The sequence below is a fragment of the Myxine glutinosa genome, chromosome 9 (genome assembly GCF_964187855.1).
Source record: "Myxine glutinosa chromosome 9, kmMyxGlut1.1, whole genome shotgun sequence".
Lineage (NCBI taxonomy): Eukaryota > Metazoa > Chordata > Myxini > Myxiniformes > Myxinidae > Myxine > Myxine glutinosa.
In genome coordinates this window covers 43284769-43301304 of record NC_136269.1, presented here as the reverse complement: position 1 = coordinate 43301304, position 16536 = coordinate 43284769, and the positions used below count along the sequence as shown (strand labels likewise).

Sequence of the window (16536 nt, the reverse complement as noted above, 5' to 3'; positions counted from 1 at the left end):
CTGCTGCCTGCCGATCTGAGGGATGAGGCATGGAGTGGCAGAGAGTGGAGTCATCAGCAAAGAGATAGAGAGGATCTTCCACAGAGTCAGAAAGACCATTGATGAAGACCAGAAAAAACACAGGGTCCAGAACACTGCCTTGAGGAACTCCAGCCAGAACAGGAAGGGAAGATGAGACAAATCCATTCAGGGCCACACGTTGACTACAACCAGAGAGGAAGTCCGCAAGGCATGCGAGGAGATTTCCATGGATACCATAGGAGGAGAGTTCGGTGAGCAGAGCGGTGTGCCAGACCATCTCGAAGGCACTTGATATGTCACGGGAGACAGCTCTGATTTCCTGTTTGGCATTGAGGACCTCCATCCATTGTTGACACAGCAGAAGCAAAATGTCGAGAGTAGAATGACTTGGTATGAATCCAAATTGATTATCAGAGATCAAGCCATTGGAGAAGAGGAAGGATTTGATATCCGAAGCAATGATAGATTCCATGACTTTGCTGATAATTGGGAGCAGGCTGATTGGACTGTAGTTGCAAGCATCTGTTTTTGCACCTTTCTTTTGTAAAGCAGTAATGTTGGGTGATTTTTAAGCTGATGGCAGATGACATTGAGCAAAAGAGAGGGTGAACAGAACAGAGAGAGGGTGTGAAAGAACGGCAGAGCAGGATTTTAGGACCCGTGGGCTGATGCCGTCTGGTCCAGTTGCAGAATCAGAGTCGAGGTTTGACAGAAACATCACCTTGTCAGGAGAGAAAGACACAGAGTCCAGGAGCAGCTGGGTACGACTAGGTAAGGTGGGTACAGAGAGAGACGGATTTGGGATACAAACACAGAGTTGAGGCATTCAGCTTCTTCATGTGCGGAGTCAGCTGTGCAGCCATTTGAGGTAAGGGAGGGGATGAAAGGGGAGCAATCACCAGAAACAGATTTGACCAGACACGACCAGGATTTGGAGGAGGGAGACCGGTTTGAGAGTCCAGTCTTGAGAGTTGAGAGATGGTGTTTCCTTGCTCTCCTGAGTGTCGACACATACTGGTTCCGAGCTTTGTGAAAGGAACGGACATTGCCTTCCATTGGATTTGCCTTCCAGGAGGCGAAGGCAAGTTATTTCAGGGCAACTGCCTCACCACAAGATTCAGTGTACCATGGACGGGAGGAAGGGTATGACAACTGAAGACGAGATGGGATAAATCTGTGCATGAGAGAGAGCAGTTTACTTTGGAAGAATTCCTCGGTGAGTTGATGTCAGAGACAGTAGAGATGGGAGACCAGTCCACATGATTGATGGCTGCTTGAAGACCGTGCCAGTTGGCCTGCGTGAAATGCCAGACTCATCAATGCTGAGGAGGCTCTCTGCGAATGGCCAGAGAGATGTCCACTTCAACAAGCAAATTATCAGATGAACCGATTGGGGCAGAAGAAGAGCAGCAGACATTTTTAGGGAAGTTCGTCATAACCAAGTCTAGAAGAGAAGATGCTTCGTTGACTGAGATCCGGGTCGGGAAATTGACAGATTGTGTCAGTCCCAGTTGGTCGCAGAAGTCCTATGGTAAGGTGCCATGGCTGGTGTGAGAGGTACCCACACCCAGCCAGCTGGCATGATGACAGTTGAAGTCGCCACATATGAGGAAGAGAGAGATGGGATGAGTGGATAGAGGTTGGTCCATGTTGTCAGACAGAGAAATGCAGATGGAGTCATCACTGTTTGGTGGACAGTACAACATACATATGAACAAAAGGTGGGAGCAGAGGGGAGGCCGTAGCCAGAGGTACTCCTGGGGGTGTGGTGGAGAGAGGGCAGTGCATGGAGAGTGAGGAAGAGAGTTTTTGATAAAGATAGCAACCCCACCATCAGGACGAGGCTCAGGTCTATCATTCCGGTGGAGGGGTAACCAGGGAGAGATATTAAGGAATCATCAAGCCCGGACAGACACATCTTGAAGGAGGAAAGATTCTGTTAAGCAGATCAAGTCTGGGTTGTCAGATACAACGTGTATGGAGAGATCAGTCAGGTTTGAGTGAAGGCCCCGGATGTTTCTGGTCCATACCGTTAAGGAAGAGGAAGGGGGAGCATCGGATAAAGGACATGTGAGGGGTAGGGTAAGATGAGGAAGAGTAGGAGGAGGTAGGGAGAGCTGTTGATCATGTATCGAAGATTTCAGAAGAGCTAGGAGAAAGGGAAGGATGAGGAGGACAAAAGGTTTGATGGTGATTGGATGAGGCACAGTGAGGTGTTGTTTGCGGGGGGCAGAGCGAGGAAGAAGATTGGAGGAGACGGAGGTATGAGTTGGAATGGGAGAGGAAGCGGGTAGGAGGCTGCTGAGAGGAGCAGGGGTGAGAGGGGAAAATTGGAGAAAAATGGAGGGTGGGGACATTTGAAGGGGAGAAGGGAGTTTTGAAGGGGAGGGGCGAGAGGGGCATTTAGGAGGAGAGAGGGGGGAGTTTGGGACGGGAGGGTTGAGGGGGACATTTGAAGTGGAGGGGTTAGGGGGGAGTTCAGGAGGGGAGGGCAAGAGAAGAGTTTAGGAGGGGAGGAGTGAGAAGGGAGTTTTGGAGGGGAGATTTGAATGGGAGGGGTGAGGGGGGAGTTTTGGAAGGGAGGGTTGAGTTGGGATTTTAGAAAGTGTTGGACAATTAATGGAAAACAAACATTTATTGCAAAATGAGTTTCTTGTGATTTTCAAGTCAGAGATCCGTTTGAAAACGTTGGAGGAGGGGTGGAATGCAGGTGAGTTTAGGGAATGTAGAAAGGAAGAACTAAGAAATTTAATTTTTATTTGAAATTGAGAGATTTGATGAGCAAATGGAAGACCACCTTTTAAAGAAGAAGAAAAGCGTGTTATAATATGCAACAGAATACAACACAGCAGTGGAAAGTTTAAACATTTTTAAACGAAACCGTGAAAACTACCTGGGGAAATTCCCGGGCATGAAGGATACCAGGACAGGTTCAGAAGTAAGAACAGAAGAGTAGGGGATTGACAGCCAGGTGAGCAGAGAACAAAGGAACAGGGAGGTGTATAAGCTATTGTGTTAGTACGGGAGGAGGGGCCTTCTTTTTAAATTATTCGTTTAGATATATATATATATATATATATATATATATATATATACATATATATATTGTTGCGGATATGGGACTTGGCCTCAATATCCGCTTGTAAATACTCCCCTATTTCCCCAATACTCCCCAACTATCCCCAATCCCCCATTCCCTAGTCCGATTGCCTGTAAATAACACTCTGTAGAACCGACCTTCCCCTTTTTCCCCCATTAAATGTCGTGCCCAGGTCCACCGCATCTCACGTAGACAACTTTCGGACATCTTGCTAGTTATTCTTAGTCTATGTCAGTTAAGGACTCGTTTCCATTAATTCTGACTCTTCGTTGCACCAGAATGTGATTATATGGCACCAGTAGTGAGTTTAGGACCTTCCCAAACCTCCTCCCATCTTCTTCCCCAAACAACAACTACAACAACAACTACAACAACAACTACAACAACGGCGCGCGCGGGGAGTGTGCGTCCTCACTCCGGCTCGGTTAGCCGCCATTACCCATGTGCGCCGACGGGGTTACCACGAAGGGGCTGGCTGTCAGCTCCTCGTCAAGGGCGGAGCCTGGTAACCCCCCCGCACCCAATAAGAAGGGCGGACCGATTCCATCTGGGGCGGAGCTAACGAGCCGAGGGCGTGTCACTCCCCGCCGGATATACGCAGCGACTTACCGGACGTGACGTCAGATGCGCCCCCAGCTTGAGAAGACAAGTCACCACCTCGAGCGCTGTGAGACCTCCCGCATCTCTGGACTGGGCCGCGCTATCCTGTCCCTGAGCACAAGGTGCACCTTGTGCTGGCCATCGAATACCCGCTTTCCTTGCCATCAATCCCCGTGTGAGTCAGTTTTTGTCCTGTTTATCTGTGGTCTGTCGGGAATAAGATAAGTGTGTCTAAGTGCCTATCTTTCTATGCTGTCCCTCTTGTAGTTGTAATCTGACCTTCCACCCTAATATAACCTCCTCCGGAGGTCTTGAGAACTGAACCCTTGGTGTCGTGTCATTTTAATCCCAGCCGTTGTGTCCTTTTCCTTCATTGATTTAGCGTAGCGCGATTAGTCAACGTTCGGGTGGAATCGGGTAAGTTTGTTAGGTCGCGGTCACCAACCGCTCGGTCTATAACATCTAGCCGCGATCGATAACAATTGGTGTCGAGGAGTGAGATTGGACCCGGAGCGCGTTTACGCGCTCGAAATTATAACAGCGAAATTTGAATTTGTTTTACGAAAATAAAAACCCGAATTTTGAAAGTCGCGCTATGGCGGATCAAGACAGCTGGGGTCCGGTAGAGGAGAGTGAGGCAGGGTCGGTCCAGGACCAAATTGAGGGACGCGAGGAGAGCGAAGCAGCGAGGGTAGCAGACGCACAAATTAGCGTCGTTGCGCCCGACATTGCGGGTGCGCAAAATGGCGCCTCGCTGGTCACCGCGCCCGCGACCGTGGCAGCGCCCCTGGTGGATCCGAACCTTTTCATGTTGCAAATGAGGGCCCTTATGGAACAAATGGGTGAGCAATTGGGAGACCAAATTAGAGGTTTGAAAAGCCAAATGGGGGTAATGAGGGACGAAGCGAGGGGTACCGGTGAGAAGTTAGACAATAATTTTGAGGGGTTAGACAACGGGATAAAAGAGGTGAGAAATGGGTTAATGGGGGTAGAAAACAGAATGGCCGCTCAAGAGAATCAAATGGAAGGGATGCAAAAGCGGTTAGAGGGGGTAGAAAATAGAATGGCTGCCCAGGAGAATCAGATAGAGGGAGTGAAAAATGGGTTAGAGGGGTTAGAAAACAGGATGGAAGGCAAATTGAGGGACATGAGGGACCAAGCGGAAAGGGAAGTTAACCAAATGGGGCAGCAGATAGAGGGGGTCAGAATGGGGGTAGAAACCAAACTGGATGCTCACAGGGAGGAAATGGAGCAGATGAGGGTGGCATCTGGGCAGGAGATGCAAGTGATGGGAGAAGAGATCAGAAGAGGAGTGAGTGAGGAGGTCGGAGGAGTGCGCGAGGAGGTGAGGCACTGTAAGGAGCACATGGAGAAGGAGGTGAGAAAGGGGACTGTAAAGTTACAAGGGGGCATAGAGGACCTGACGCAGGAGGTGGAACAGCTGACGGAGGGACAAAAAGAACTAACGGACCAGGTAAAGAAGAACACAGTGGTGATAGGAGGGTTAAAAGCGACACAAAATGACCTAAAAAATGACTTGGTAGCGACGAAGAGGGAATGTCAGATGGTACGTGAGGGACTGACAACGAGGTTGGACGAGGTGATAGAGGTAATGGAGACGAAGGACCGGCAGGTGAGGACGCACATGGAAACGGTCAAGGTAGCCTTGGAGGACGAGCTTGAGGAGACGTACCGGGGAATAAAGGAGGTGAAGCAGAAATTAGAAGAAGTGGAAGAAGGGATGAGCGAAATTAAGAAGCGACGGAGAGGGGATAAGAAAGAGATAAAAGAGGAGATAAAAGAATTGGTCCAAAGTCTGTGTTTGGATCGTGATGATGTGCTCATTAACCGGATGAGGGATTCGCAGGTGATGGAGGAGAAGCGAAGAGGAAGAGGACCCGGTGTAAGTGGTGACCAATATGGTCGTGCGTATGATGCGCCAGGGGATTTAAGAAGCTTGGGGGTCGAGATGGACCCGGGTGTTCGTGAGAGGCCGTTGGCGAAGTGTGCGACAGGTCTGGTGTGCGAAAAAGGAGGTGTGCGAGAAAGTCCGACTCTGGGGTGTGTGAGGAAAAAGTGCGTGCCACGGAGTGAGGGTGCTGGCGAGAGTGAGTCGGTCGTAGCGCGTGTGCGAGGGAGCACATGGAAGCGCGGTGTGGTGAGTGTTACAGAGGGTGTAACGAAAGAGTGTGCGCAAGAGTGTGCGCGAGAAAGGTGTGTGACGGACAGGTGCATGGGGAAAGAGTGTGCTGTCAAAGGCAAGGAAGAATGCACACCTGTGGTGAGTGTTACAGAGGGTGTAACGGGAGAGTGTGCGCGAGAAAGGTGTGTGACGGACAGGTGCATGAGGAAAGAGTGCGCTGTCAAGAGTAAGGGTGAGTGCGCTGTCAAGAATGGAGGTGAGAGTAGTGAGAGTGACACGGAGCGTGAGTTGGTGGTGACAGGTGAGAAAGGAAGCACACCTGGAATGGTAGAGCGTGAGTGGGAATGCACGCTGGAGTTGGTGGTGAGGCACGTGGTTGGGTGTGCGAATGAGAGCACACCTGTGATTGTCACAGAGGAGGTGACAGAGGAGGGGGCGCGAAGAGGTGTGTTGGTGAGGTGTGCGACCAACGAATGTGTGCCAAAGTGTTCGGTGGTCAGGTGTATGACCAAGGCTGTGAGTGAAATGAGTGTACCGAGGTGTGTAAGGAAAGGTACGAGGAGAATGGAGACGGCTGGATGTGTGAGCAAGGAACGGGCTGCGGGGTGTAAGCGTCCAGGTGAAGCATCGACGTTAGACGGGGTAGAGTTTAGAACGACTTATAGCCGAATCGGGCCCTCGGTGCGTGCCGGGCCTCGCTTGGAACGGCCGCGTCCGGGCTCCACTAGGCGGAGCGGGCAGCCCGATAGAAAGGGTCGTCATGGCGACCACTTTTTGTTGAGGCAGTCCGGCAGGTCGAGATCGGGACATTGGATGGCTCCACGCCGAGATGGTGCGTGGGATCTCGGCCCGGGTAAGCCCCCGTCCCTGCACCGAGTGCCGGACGCATCCAGCCGCTGGCACCAAACAACCCGCATTCATGGCTTGGTTGTACGAAGCCGGGCTTTGGACAGGAATTGGCGCACCGAGAGGCATTAGTGAGTAGACTGGGTGATGAGGTTAGTGTTTTGGCCCCAAAATTAGAGAAAAACAAAATTTGATGATTGGCAAAGGATTGGCAGTAGTGATTGGCAGATGATGGGCAGTGATTGGCAAATTTTTGATTTGTTGAAATTTGATGTGCAAAATTGGTAGTGAGCGATGTGCCCGGTGGGTAAGAGTGGCATCCCTGCCACCCTTCCCATGGTGGGGGCAAATGCGCTATAGCTTATGGGGTGTATGGCAGTGAAAACTAGCCCGGGTGGGTTAGGTTATATTGATAGGGATCTAGCGAAGATGACATTAGGTAACGTTAAGGTTAGTTAGTGACTGATACCTGTAGTGGGGACGCAGGTAGATTAGTATGGATGATAATGACGTGGGAGCGCAATAGTTTAAAGGGACGACTGGGAAGCGCAAGTTTCAGAGGGGAGTAGTTAGATGAGATGATGTGTGTGAGATTTGAACAGGTGTGATTGCACAGGTGTGCAACTGGACAGGTGTGTGGAGCAGTGTATGAGTAGTGAGTGTTGTGGATCAGCGTGAATGCGCTTGGGGAGAGAAGGGTGCAGGTGGCACCAAGAATGAGAGCACAGGTGTGCAAGTACAGGTGTGTGGAGAGAGTTGGAGTAAGTGGTACGGAGTGGTGTGCATGGTGCGAAGGTGTGGATGGGGGAAGAGTGGACCCCTTTCACGAGTACCCGGGGCGGGTAGTGTAAGTGTTAGGTAGAGGGTATAGGTAAATTGTGGTTGGAAATTGGCATTTGTGGTGCGGTTGCAGAATGGTATTGTGGACGGGTGCATTAGTGTTGTGGAAATGGCTGGGCGTGTAGCCTGTTAGTGTGTGTAGTTGGTTGGGCACTCCACCACTGTGAGGATGTCGGCCAGGTGAGGCCGCAGGTGGGCTCTGGGAGCCGGTAGTTGTGAGTGGGTGCCTGAGGATCCCGGGTGTGGATCGGGCAGCCCAGTGCCAGAGAGGGCACCGAGTGGGGAGAGCGCCAGAGGGCCTTCCCCAGGTAGTTAGGTTAGGGTAAGGAGCAGGTAAGCTCGGAGGCAACTGCAGTGGTGGAGGTGTGCAGGTGGGTAGACCCGCTGGGAGAGGTACACGCCACAGCCCGGAAATTGTGCGAGGGCACCGAGAGATGAATCGGGGGAGTGAGACCCCAAATTGAAAAGCACCACAGTTGGCCAATGGGAATTGGTTTTTAGAACCCATAGTGTAAGAGGGCCAATGGTTTGGCCGGAGAAAGACCCCGGGTAGTGTAAAGTTGTTAAAGTCATTTAGGAAATAGTTAGGATTGATGAACCTGTCGCACCATACGCAGCCACTTACCTGTGGTGATGATGATGACTCCACACCTGTGTTTTCTTTGTTTTGGTGCAGGAAATGAGAATTGCTGTGAGGATTTGTGAGACGCATCACGACGTGGATGAGACATTGGGGTGATTCCATCTCTCCCTCCCTAGGAGGGACTGATGATGAATTGGTGATAGCAAATTATGATGTTGAGTTGGAGATGGCAAATTGTGATGAGAGTTGGAAATGGCAGATTTGATTGGTTAGGAGGGAGAGAAGACGAATTTGGTTTATGGGAGGAACGGGGAAGACAGTAGGGACGTTTGTTGATTTGTAAAGTAGATGTTTATGGGTAGTGTTGTGTTTTGTGGATGCAGTAAGGGGTAAGGGAGGGGCCATGTAGGTTACCTGGTGGGGGGGGGGGGCGGGGCGTACGGTAGGAACGTACCTGTCTCACCTGGTTCCCATGTGCCCCCAGTGTGCATCACCTTGCATTGCGTGCACTTTTGCGCCCTTACCACCTTACTCACTTGTCTGCTTCTTTTGTCTCCCACCTCCGAGGATCTGGCTTTGGGGCAGAGAGAGAGAGGAGAGAGAGGTGCTGGCTTCGCAGTTGTGGGCCTGCACTTTCGCTGCTTGCTGCTTGGATCGATACACCATATGGACCGCAATTTTGGTGGCCACCCACAATGGACCGCAGTTCTTTTGCGGCCAAGCACCACCCGTGGATGGACCTACGGGTCAACGTGGCACCTATGCCAGACAGGTGAACCACTAATAGTTGGCCCCCTGACGGCCACAATAAAGAAATGGACGCGGTTGGCGCCTTTCTTTATTTTGAAAGAAGTACGAAGGCCAAGTGCACCACACGAAGGCAAGACCAGCGGCAGAACATCGGCAGGCTGCGACACCACACCATGATCATTAAACATTTTATTGGTGCACCGGATGGTGCTGACTGTGTGATGGGGTGGTGCTTTTGGTGCTTGGATGGGGTGCTCTGCACATTATTAAAGGCCGTAAGGCCACAGAGCACTCGTGGGTTGGTGTATCGATGCTGGCATGCGTGCTCTCTCTATGCATAACATCTGCATGTGTTCCTCCAAAAACAGGTCCTGGATCGTAGTGTAAATAGCAGCGTAGTCTTGTAAATAATGCTCCCTACCGGCTGTATGCTTAGTTTGCAAATTCTTTCCGCAATTCGGTTATCCTGTGGGCGTGTTTCTGTGAGGAGAAGGGTGCAACGTCGCAGGGGGACATATTTACTCATTTGTGAATATCTGTAAAACTGTCGCACTCAGGGTAGAGTTAATAGTAGAGGGAACTACATCTGAGTGCCACACTAAAATAGGTAAAAATTTATCGGGTCGGGACGCCCCGAGGGTAGAGAAGGGTGCAATGTTGCGGATATGGGACTTGGCCTCAATATCCGCTTGTAAATACTCCCCTATTTCCCCAATACTCCCCAACTATCCCCAATCCCCCATTCCCTAGTCCCATTGCCTGTAAATAACACTCTGTAGAACCGACCTTCCCCTTTTTCCCCCATTAAATGTCGTGCCCAGGTCCACCGCATCTCACGTAGACAACTTTCGGACATCTTGCTAGTTATTCTTAGTCTATGTCAGTTAAGGACTCGTTTCCATTAATTCTGACTCTTCGTTGCACCAGAATGTGATTATATGGCACCAGTAGTGAGTTTAGGACCTTCCCAAACCTCCTCCCATCTTCTTCCCCAAACAACAACTACAACAACAACTACAACAACTACAACAACGGCGCGCGCGGGGAGTGTGCGTCCTCACTCCGGCTCTTGCTAGTTATCTCGCGAGATCTCGCGAGATCTTGGAGACGACGGCAGGGATTTTCGAAGCTCCACACGGTCTCCACGTTTTTCGAAGTTAAGTCTGTTCACAATTGTATTTTGTCGAAACTGTATTTATCTTTCGGTGTGTGAAGTTATTGTGTGCAACTTTGGTTGTTTCTCGGTGTTTATCTTTCATAAATTGATCGTCTGTTTGCCGTGTCGCGAGCAAGGCCTTGTACAGTGTGCACTGTACAACCTTGAGGCTTTGTTTTTCTCTCAGTGGTCCGTCGTTTGTGATCCAATAACTTTCGTTCTCTGTATTCCCAGTCTTTTCACCCATAGCCTACTTCCTTGTGTAAATCTCAACTCAAAAAAAAAAAAAAAAAAAAAAAACAAAAACATTTCTTTCTCTGTTCTCATTCGTTTATTCATTCTTATTCGTTCGTTCGTTCTTCGACCACGTGTTTCTCCCCCATTTCCCCAGATAGTTTTCACTCATTAACCTTCAATGTTTACACTTTCCCCTCAAGTTATGTATTCCGTCATATTTTACTGTGTATGTGTCTATGGAGCGATATGGAGCGATTTGACCAGATGCTAGCAAGGCTCGGTTAGCCGCCATTACCCATGTGCGCCGATGGGGTTACCACGAAGGGGCTGGCTGTCAGCTCCTCGTCAAGGGCGGAGCCTGGTAACCCCCCCGCACCCAATAAGAAGGGCGGACCAATTCCATCTGGGGCGGAGCTAACGAGCCGAGGGCGTGTCACTCCCCGCCGGATATACGCAGCGACTTACCGGACGTGACGTCAGATGCGCCCCCAGCTTGAGAAGACAAGTCACCACCTCGAGCGCTGTGAGACCTCCCGCATCTCTGGACTGGGCCGCGCTATCCTGTCCCTGAGCACAAGGTGCACCTTGTGCTGGCCATCGAATACCCGCTTTCCTTGCCATCAATCCCCGTGTGAGTCAGTTTTTGTCCTGTTTATCTGTGGTCTGTCGGGAATAAGATAAGTGTGTCTAAGTGCCTATCTTTCTATGCTGTCCCTCTTGTAGTTGTAATCTGACCTTCCACCCTAATATAACCTCCTCCGGAGGTCTTGAGAACTGAACCCTTGGTGTCGTGTCATTTTAATCCCAGCCGTTGTGTCCTTTTCCTTCATTGATTTAGCGTAGCGCGATTAGTCAACGTTCGGGTGGAATCGGGTAAGTTTGTTAGGTCGCGGTCACCAACCGCTCGGTCTATAACATCTAGCCGCGATCTATAACAATATATATATATATATATATATATATATATATATATATATATATATATATATGTATATATATATATATATATATATATATATATTGAAGGTTAGGTGAAAGTGGATCTGAGAAGAAGGTGAAAGGTTGAAGGAGTATGGTGAAAACTAGAATTGGAAAGGTATCGGCTGGACAGGATCGACATATGAAGGAGGGAGAGAAAAACGGGTGGAGTGAAACGCGTGGTTGCAATCGGGGGAGGGGAAGCCATGAGAGAAGGAATTATTAAGATTTTTTTTGAGTTTTTATTTTTTATTTTTTTAAATTAAGACTTTAAACAAAGGGTAAGATGTTCGTGGGCAGTATGGGGTGAAAAGCAAGACAAAGAAAAAAGCAATACAATGAGAGCACAAAAGTAAATAGACAACAAATGAGACAGGGAAGCCTCAAGGGACCAGACCTGGAAACGTGGCACAAACAAAACGACGATTACACACAGGTATGCACGATTTACAACTGATATCTTACTTGAAACACACAGTAGACACATACACAGTACAGTTTTGACAAAAAACAAAAACGGGAAAATACTTTACTTAGATGATGTGGAGAGCTTGGAAGAACACTACCTCACCCGCAGAACCGGAACCGGAGGTTATCGCGGTAATGTAAACCTATCACGGATGGATGGACATACAACCTGAAAACATAATGCCTCCGGCAAAATCGTTGGCGGTGGCATAAAAACAAACCACTTGTAGCTTTTGATTGGTGAACCAATTCAGTGACTCAACATGCAAATTCTTTAAATTTCAGGTCAATAGGATGGAAATTTATTATTTTAAGCAACCTTGACCGTTTGATCTAAAAACAACAACAACAACAGGCATTTTTAAGGCCATTTTCCCTGCAAGAGCGGGGGTTAGCCTTGCGGTCTCCACGACAATATTCTCCATTTTGCCCTATTTTCTGCATCTCCCCTTGTTAACCCCCTTGCCCGCATTTCCTCTTCGACCATCTTTAGCTAAGTCTTTCTCGGTCTTCCCCGTCCTCTACTTCCTTCTACATTCATTCCCATCACTCTTTTCAACCAGTCACTTTCATCCTTCCTCAACCCATGACCAAACCATCTCAACCTGTTTCTCTTCACAACATCCATCACAGGCTCTATTCCCATCATCTTTCACAATTCATCATTTGTCTTCCTCTCTCTCAACGATACTCCACACATCCACCGAACCATTCGCATTTTCACCCTTTCCAGCCTTCGTTGCTGCTCTACGTTCATTACCCATGTCTCACTCCCATAAATCATAACACTTCTCACACATGCAGCACACACCTTTCCCTTCAGCTTCAACGACACTCCCCTCCTCGTCAGCACGCCACTCAGTTCCCGAAACTTCTTCCATGCACATCTCACTCGAGCAACCGTTGCCGAGTCTGATCCACCTTCTCCATTCAGCATGTCTCCAAGGTAACAAAATGTTTTCACACCTTCCAGCTTCACGCCATCTCCAAGATCCAACTCAACATTTCCTCCATCTGCAGCTCCCTCTGTGCACACCGTACACTTGAATGTAGCTGCCACACTGGTTAATGACCCTCTCAAACCACTACATTTTTGATGAACCCACTCAGCGCACATTGTACATTGAATGGAATTCACTCCGACACCCTTCCTGCACACAGCACACGGACACTTCCCAGTTCTTTCCACATCACCACATGCTTTACCACTTGCCATCACCTTCGTTTTTCCGATATTCACCTTCAGACCTTTTGTCTCCACACATTCAACCATTCCTCCACTCCTAACTTCCTCAATGCCGATGTCACTACTTCACGTGGAACCCTATTGAATGCTTTCTCCAGATCAACAAACCCAAGAAACAACTTCTTCCTCTTCTCCAAATACTTCTCCTGCAACTGCCTCACAATAAAAAGCGCGTCTGTCATTCCTCTTCCTGGCATAAATCCAAACTGCATTTCATCAATCTTCACTTTCTTCCTCATCCTCCTCTCCAACACCCTTTCCAATACCTTCATTCCATGCTCCAATAACTTTATTGCTCGATACGAGCCACAGTCCAGAGGGTCACCTTTCCCCTTGTATAGAGTGACGAGGGTACTCAGTTCCCAAACCACTGGAATGCGGCCTTCTTTCACCACCAGATTGCAGATCTCTGTCATTCTCTTCACAATTTCCCGCTGCCTTCAACATATCTCCCACAACTCCCATCGGCCCTCCCGCTTTTCTACTCTTCATTGCTTTTATCGCTTCCTCAACTTCCTTCTCGGTTATCTTCTCTGCCGGTCCTAAAACTGGGTTACTCTCTATGTTGCCATCCCATTCATTCTCTGCATTCAACAGTATTTCCATATATCTCTTCCATCTTGCTTTAATTCCATCTGGGTCCACAACGATTTGTCCCACTTCATCCTTCAAGCAACTCACCCCCATCACATCACACCTCTCTTTCGCTATCTGCTTTGCAATCCTGAATACCGCTCTCTGACCCTCTTCCGAATCCAAGCATTCTCCGAACATTTTCCTACATGCCTCCTGTGCTTTTGCTACCTCTTTCTTTGCAGCCTTCTTGGCTGCCTTATAACTTTCATGCTCTGCCTTTTCTGCCCCCATACCCTTCGCCTTCTGCCACTCCTTGAACTTCTTCCTCTTCCCGTCAATCGTCTTTCCAATTTCATCATCCCACCACCATGTTTCCGAGTGCCTCGGTGGTCCTTTTGTCCATCCACATCCTCACCAATGGCTCCCAACAGACTATCTTTCATTGACATCCAACCACTTTCAAGCTCAACCACATCATCCTCCACCATACTCAGCCTCTCTTTTAATGCCTCCCTCACTGTCACCTCTTTCAACCTCCACACCTTCATTGTCGGTTGGTTCTTCACCCACCGAGCTCTCCTCGCACCTTTCACCCTTACGTCGCAGACAACCAAGTGGTGCTGTGAAACAGCCTCCTCCCCCGGGATCACCTTTGTGTCCCGGAGGTGCCCCCTATCTCGCCTATGCACCAGCAGGTAGTCAACAGTTGTCGTCGACCCACCTGACGTGTATGTAACAAGCTTATTATCCTCTTTCTGGAACTGAGTTGTACAAATCAACAAATCAGCTCCATCAGCAAACTCCAAAATCCTTTCACCTTCTCCATTTCTCACACCATATCCGTAACCCCCATGAACTCCCTCAAAACCGTCCATACTCCTTCCCACATGTCCATTTAGGTCTCCTCCGACCACAACAACTTCATCTTTCACGTTTTCCATCAGCTTCTCTATAGCACACCAGAACTTGTCCTTCTCTTCATCGCTCCGACAAACCTGCGGAGCATATCCCGAGATGATGTTCACCAAGAGCTTTCCAATCATCATTTTCACCATCATCAACCTATCACTCACTCTAGTCACACTCACCACACTGTCTACAAACTCCTCAGAAAACAGGACACCAACACCATTCACGCCCTCCGGGCACCCTTGCCACACAAACTTGTATTTCTGTCCCTGCCTACCCTTCACCATTCTCACACCACTTCCCTTCCATCCCGTCTCCTACACACAACATATGTCCACTCTTCTTCTGACCAATACACCCACCACTTCTCCTGATCTCCCTGTCATTGTCCCTACATTCCATGTCCCAAATATCAGAAACCGATCTCCACGTCGGGCATCAGACGTTTCGTCGTCATCAATGGAATGATTTCCACCCTTGCTTCGATCGGGTTCCCCACCTTGAGTTTTGACGAGAGGGAGTGGGGTCCCCGTCGGGGTATTTCGGGCTGTACCCTGCCCATATGTCGTCGTAATTGTCATGGTTCTCTTTTTGAGGCAATGTTTTTATGGCCGGATGCCCTTCCTGACGCCAACCCTTTTAGTCGCCTCTTACGACACGCAGGGATACGGTGTACCTATTCTAAACCGGGGTACACACACCTTTTGATCTAAAAATCAGCTTCTAATCTTTTGATTGATGAACCAATTCAGTGATCCAATATGTAAATTCTTAAAATTTCAGGTAAATCAGATGAAAATGGATGATTTTATGTGAGTCTGACCTTTAACCCTTTGAGTACGGATGACGTCCAGTGCCGCAACCCGCAAAAAAGTTTTGTGTACGGATGAGGTTACTACACGTCATCAACTACACCTATAAATAGATCGTCAGTACGTGGTTGCATTCCCGGGGGTATTTTTATCAAAAAAAATCTCGTACTTAAAGGGTTAACCCTTTCACCTTTTGACAAAATTATTATTTTGTCTTCTCCATATTATCATAATAAATATATCTTGAAAATTTGATGACAAAACTCAAATGGCAAATTGAAATTTCAGATCAATTGGATGAAAATTGGTGATTTTATGTAACACTGACCTTTGACCTTTTAGCAAAATTATTAATTTGCCTTTTCCATATTATCATAATAAAGCCTTCGTAAAAATTGGAGGACAAAACTCAAATGGTAAAAAAGTTACGGCCCGGACAGACACGCATACAGACAGACACACAGAAGTTATTGCAAAACCCCGTCTCCTGCTGTGCAGGGGATGGGTTAATTATACACCCCATTTCTCTGCCTGAAAAGCCAAAGACATCAGGGAAGTGGGGGAATTATCATTCTATAATATCATACTGTTTGTGTGTTTGTTTTACTTCTGTGTACTCCAGAACCACTGGACAGATTGAGTTGAAAACTGCTGTTGTACTCAGGATGTTGCTATTAGGTGTTAAAAAAGAAAAGAATGATCGTCCGAGGGGTTCAGGGTGTGGGGAGAATGCCAATTCTCTTCTTGTAAATGTGCATCATATGCAATGGTGCTACCTGGTGCAAGGCGGTGTTGGAAGTCATAATAAATTTCAATCTCAGCGTCGTTATACACTTCCGAATTGATGCCCTTTTCATTATGAAAGCAAACCTGCACCTGCGATGACATTAGTGATGTCCGCTTTTCATTGTTCTACTTCCTGTGACAATAGAATATTTTACGTCCGCTATCTTCCTGTTCTACGTCCGCTGTCTGAAGACAAGGATTTAGTCTGGCAATAGAATACTGGTTACCTGTGAATGCTGCCAGCTTGCGTTGGTGAACAAGATATACAATCAACTTGTCAACTAAAAGTCAAAGTATTTTCACCACAGTGGGATGAGGCCTTGAGTGTTAGGCCTTTATCAGAATAAAAGGCATTTTGCTCTGAAAAGTGACACAGAATTTCCCATGATGGTAAGTATACTCTTATCAACTTTTAGTTTGATAAATCCATTATTTGGTGGTAGAACTCGTGCAGCAAAGTGGTGGAAAGGCTTAAAGGAATTTAA

At 48.2% G+C, this 16536-nt stretch overlaps 1 protein-coding gene across 1 annotated transcript in view; it reads right to left on the bottom strand.

Moving 5' to 3' along the window:
• LOC137414836 (alanine aminotransferase 1-like) overlaps window positions 1–16536 on the bottom strand; it is a 112855-nt gene that overhangs the window by 42848 nt on the left and 53471 nt on the right.